The 6,000-nt window shown below is 39.1% G+C and overlaps 1 protein-coding gene across 1 annotated transcript in view; it reads left to right on the top strand.

Annotated features, from left to right (window-relative positions):
* The window catches only part of kcng2 (potassium voltage-gated channel, subfamily G, member 2), a 36,636-nt gene that overhangs the window by 9,174 nt on the left and 21,462 nt on the right, over positions 1 to 6,000 (top strand). The window lies entirely within an intron of this gene.

The raw sequence follows: 6,000 nt of genomic DNA, 5'->3' as shown, positions 1-6,000 counted from the left end.
TCTACGACATACGGGGCATGAGATATGCCCATTCAAAGTTTGCAATTTCAATCGGTTGCTATAGCGCCCCCCTTTGGCCAATTGATGTAATATTGCTTCATTGGCATCCTCCCATGACCCTCTACCACTGTGCCAAATTTCACATGGATTGACCAAGTCAGTGAGGAGAAAAACGTGGAACAGACACACAGACAGAGTTTTCGTCATTATATAGTAAGATGAGTCTCTTCTCATCTGTTCTTTGTCACACACGAGACAGCAACAGCTACAGAGTTCTCTTTATATATCAGTGGTGAGGAGAGGAGTCAAGCTGCCATAGGAGTGGAGGAAAACAGCTGCTTTGGGAGCTGGTACATTCAAGCAGAGAGCAAGTGGGGGAAAATGCGTTTAATTCCAGAGCCAACGAGGCTGGAAATAATGAAGTGGCGTAAAGTGCTTTGGGGCAGTGCGTCCAGGAGCACCGATGTGTGTCTTGCCACTGCGGGTGTGGGGTTGTACATTTGACACGTGTCCTTCGCTGCAGCTGTGTTTTGGCCTTGATACTGTGTTCACACATGTGTTTGGGTTTAGGCAACAAAAGCACATGGATGGGTTTGGGGAAAAAGAACAGGCCTTTTGGGTGACGGTTGGTGGTTGTTGGACCCATCCACCACCCCTCCCACCCACCATACTCGAACTTCTGCCGCCTTAATTCCCATTGTTGTTCTGCCACATTTCCCCCTTAAGCCACTGCACACCGTTAAACACGACTTCGGAGTGAGACAGGGTTGTCAAGGATTCTCAACCTTAAATATTTAAATGTACCCGTGTTTCAAATGGCACTTTTTAAAATGTAGATGTATCTTTAATCCTCTTAATTTATTTTACTTGTGTTCTGCTATAGTTGATATTGTTAACACCATTTTTTGCCATACAATGCCACATGTTCTCCCCTTGTTTTTTCGGGTACCCAGTACTTGGCATTTTGTATTTGGTTGCACTTATGACCATTTATGTTGAGATATGAAAGGTTTTACTAAGAAGTAAAAAAGGTTCTCTTATTGAGACAAGCTGAACAACCTCCTGTGATGTGGCCAGCCAGAGAGATCGGAAACCACTCCATTAGATCATCAAAACATCCACTTCTTTTTCCAAAAAGTTCTTTTTAAACTTCTAGAACAAATGACAAAATTTCCAGCACACACAATAGAAAAACTTTCTTCACCTAACAGCTTGTATTACTTTTACACTTTTGTCAGTGTGTGTTCCTTCAGAAACAGTCCAAGAATACACAACTGTGGGCACACAGGTATTTCAGAGCAGATAATTTTAGACAGGACATTCAGTGTGTTTTTTAGGAAACCCCCGAAGTACTGTACATTTGCACAGTCCTCTGAATATCTTCTGCTGGTGTCAGGGACGTGCACAGACATTTTGAGGGGGCAAGGCTATTGTCAGATATGGTCATTTATTTCATTTATTTATTTCATCAAAGATCAATGAAATAAAAAAATCTGAATGTAGTGACAGTATCAGCAATTATGACAAAAAGTTATTTTTATAAAAGTTACCGACTGTAGCTTTAATCTTGTATTCATAAATGCAAGATTTTCATAATAAGCAAGCCTAGTTTGCCATGTTGCGTCTCTGTGGAGCTCCTCCTATATAACTTGAATTCATTCTCTCTGTGCTCCTTAAGCCACCCCTGGGTGCAGTGTCATGCTCAATAAACTGCTCCTGTCAGAAGCACTTTGCTGAGTCGCTGTCGAGGTGCAGCTCTCTGACCCCCTCCCTCAGAGAAAGCGGCCTGTTTCAAAATGATTGTCCTCTCAATAGAGGAGTAAACTCTGAGGATTGCCAGAGGGCTCCCACTCTTAATTTGTTGTGATGATGTGCCCAGTCTCCCTACATCAGCGCCACCGCCTCAGGTCCAGTGCAGTCATCCTTAGTGAGTAAAGGATCGCTGGCCTGTTGCTGCACTAACAGCGCGTGTTACCGGACTCTGTATCCAGATGCTTATGTTAAATAAAACAAGATGTGTCTCATCTTGTTAAGACAGCACAGCTTCAGAAATGTGTAATTAGATCTAAAAAGCTGCTGTTTTCAGAAGATGTGAACAAAGTAAATCCACACAGACTGACACTTTGTGCTGTTTGAGCAGGAAGTGATGACACTGGTCTGATTCAGCAAAAGCAGCGAGCAGTCAGGCATTGCTGTCCTGTTGAAATCAGAACTTTTAGAAGTAGCTTTTTTTGCTTGATCATCAGCTTTTTAAAATTCTATCCAACATTTTTTGTCACAGCACCCCGACCCCCTAATACAGTATGTATGTATGCAGGCTCTTCTCATGCACTCTTTGTATGTATTCCTACAAAAAATAATGCAATTTGCCTTGCTGCATACATGGGTTATGTATTCAGCAAGGCTGTGGTAACGTGACCAAAATGCTGACAGGAGTAAAGAAGGATGTAATATAAAGAGTAAAACTCTGAACACAGAGGTAGGTTGGGGGGTGATGGGTCAAACAAAAACAGGACTTTCCCCCAGGAGACCGATGTTTGTTTCCTGTGAAACCAAGCAAACTTTGAATTATTTTAGGGTATGTCATCACCATGTTTCCTTTCCTAAATTTTAGCCTACGTAACTTTACGTTTAACACGTAATACGTTAAGTACATAATGTGTTGACACCCAACTATGTTTCTTTTCCTAAAACTAACCTGTGTAACTTTACATTATGTCTGTGACTTTACATTTAATACGTAACTTTACGTTATGTGATGATGCCCAACCATGCCTCTTTTCCTCAACCTACCCTATGTAACTTCACATTAAGTATGTTACTTTATGTTTATATGTACATAATGTGACAATGCCCCGCCATGTTTCTTTTCCTGAACCTAACCTAAGTAACTTTACATCAAGTAGCCTACATAACGTGATGACGCCCAGCCATGCTTCTTTTTCTAAACCTAACCTACGCAACTTAATGCTAAGTATATAACGTGACAATGCCCAACCATGCTTCTTGTCCTAAACCTTACTTAAATAACTTTACGTTAAGTGTGTTACAGTATGTTAAATACGTAACTTTACATTAAGTATGTAACTTTACGTTACATACGTAATGCGATGATGCCCAGACATGTTTCTTTTCCTATACCTAGCTTATGTAATTTTACGAAAAGAATAGAATTTTACATTATGTAACTTTACATAAAGTACGTAACGTGACGCCCAACCATGTTTCTTTTCCTCAACCTAACCTATGTAACGTCACGTAAAGTATGTAACTTTATGTTTAATTCGTAACTTTACTTTAAGTACATAATGCGATGACACCCAACCATGCTTCTTTTCTCAAACGTAGCCTATGTTACTTTACGTTAAGTACATAATGTGACAATGCCCAGCCATGCTTCTTTTCCTAAACCTAACCTACACAACTTTACGCTATGTACATAACGTTACAACACCCAACCATGCTTGTTTTCCTAAACCTAACCTACATAACTTTACATTAAGTGTGTAACTGTACATTAAGTATGTAACTTTACATTAAGTACGTAACATGGCGGCCAACCATGTTTCTTTTCCTAAACCTAGCCCACGTGATTTTACATGAAGTATGTAACTTTAAATTTAATATGTAACTTTACGTACGTAATGTGATGATGCCCAGACATTAAGTATAGAATTTTACATTAAGTATGTAACTTTATGTTTAAAAGTAACTTTACGTTAAGTACATAACGTTACAACGCCCAACCATGCTTCTTGTCCTAAACCTAACCTACATAACTTTAAGTGTGTAACTGTATGTCAAGTACGTAACTTTACATTAAGTACGTAACATGGCGGCCAACCATGTTTCCTTTCCTAAACCTAGGCTATGTAATTTCATATTATGTAACTTTACATTAAATACGTGACTTTATGTTAAGTATGTAATGTGATGACGCGGAGACATGTTCCTTTTCCTAAATCTAGCCTATGTAACTTTACGTTAAGTACGTAACTTTATCTTTAGTGGGTAACATGAGGATGCCCACCCACATGGGGTGCTAATTCATGAGATATCGCACAAACCGTATCCGCATTTTCATAAGATATCAGACAAACTGTTGTATGAGCATACGTTAATACATTGGTTTTAATTATATTATATTATATTATATTACATAATAAAGGGCGATTTATAATCACTCAGAATAAAAGCCAACAGGTGCTCTGCAGATTTACAGATGAATCTTTAACTTAGAATATGATACACTAAATCTGAAACATGGATAAATACACTAATATTGATTTCCTTTGATTCCAAAATGAAAATGACGTTATATTTAAGGTTTACAAGAGCAAACAAAATAAACGAACCAAAATGTTCCAGGCATTTTAATTGTACATGTGAGCGTGCTGTTGATGCGTGCTCCACTGACTCAGGGTTGAGAGAGCCAGAACACAAACATGATGTTGGGAATGCGAAACACCACAGTGAAATACCACAGGAAATGTGCTTCAGACAATGATGGATATCTGAGCTGGAAAGCTTTTTTGTGTCACTATGACAACAGACAACCTTGAGTTGTGTCATGACATGAGTTGCAGCATAACTGCATATTAAACACTGTGATTTTGATGGTTATTTTTATCCTCTGTTTGATGTGTGAGGTGGTAAATCTTGTGAGCCCATCTTAAAATCACTAAAACTGGACCCAACGTACTTTCAACTCAGAAAGAGCAAGATGTCATCCATAAATAAAAGAAATATATGTAGAGTTCAGATCAGTTGTTCTTTTATGTCCCGTTCTTTCTTTCCTATTTTATTTCACTCAGACATTATCTTCAAGTGTATCCATGGGGAAATTATGTTCGATTTTATGTGAAGTTTCTTTCTTTTCGTCCTATTAGTTCTTTCTTTCATGCATTTTCTTTAGTTGCTGTTGTAGTCAGTACTGCCTACAGTGTTCCTTTTGATCTTCAGAATATAGACTGTTTTTTTTTTACAGGAAAGCACGTTTTGAATAATACACTGTTACAGAAGCTGTGTGTTCACATAAGATGAAAAATGAATAAACCATTACCACATAGATTCAGTAGTGAACATGTGTTACTGCACATGTATAGCAGCTCAGTTTATATCGGGCTCATTGTGCTGTGATCAGGCCTACACTGTGGTGTTGATTTTCAGCACTTTGTTATACAATGTTTGAAATTGTCTCGTTCCACAGCCTGGTGATACAGTAAATAGAAAAACAACATGATTAATTTCTCTGCACTGAGAACAGGCTGCAACTTGACACTGAGTTGCTTTTGTTTGGGCTTCCTGTGCAATTAGACTCCAGAGAAGTTGTATTTGATGTTCTTCTCTAAAAATACAGACTGTTTTGACATTAAAGTCATTATTTCTGTGCTCTGTTTTCAGTCCAACGAGAAAGTTAGTTAAAAAATGATGCTAGGACTCTGTGAATCACTTTACAAATTAGATTTTCTCTCTTACTGTGTTTGACTGGGTTTCAGCCACAGACTCCAAAAATAATGGACGTAGCTACCGTGAGATAGATTTCTTTCAAAATGTCTCCAGTCAAACAATGCCTGAATTTGTCCTTATTGCACTGGAGGATCTGATTCTGGACCGTCCTGACCCCTTGCCAAATCAACAAACTTTCATTTGCTGCTGTCTCTGAAGCTGCTCTCTTCCTGGCGAGTTTGCTCGGTTAGCATGAGCTAACACAGCAGCAGTGCTAACACCCAACACTGAGCCATTAAGTGGTCCCTGCAAACTCACACCAATACCGAAACAACTTACTCTGTGATTAAACCCGTAAATAAATGTTAGCTGTGTGATGCTAACAGTTAGCCCTGTCACTGTGTACATTCACGGGATGATTTTGCAAGGGCACAGTTGCTGCTTCCTTGGCTGAGCTCCACCCACGACAATTGTGATTCATTTAGAGAAACAGTCCTACAGCAGAATGATAATGTGCACCTCCAGACCTATCTCAAGCGCAGTCACAGGGCT

The sequence above is a fragment of the Epinephelus moara genome, chromosome 22, assembly GCF_006386435.1.
Source record: "Epinephelus moara isolate mb chromosome 22, YSFRI_EMoa_1.0, whole genome shotgun sequence".
Taxonomy (NCBI): Eukaryota; Metazoa; Chordata; class Actinopteri; order Perciformes; family Serranidae; genus Epinephelus; species Epinephelus moara.
The sequence above is the reverse complement of the archived record's forward strand: the minus strand, read 5'-3'. Positions and strand labels throughout refer to the sequence as shown.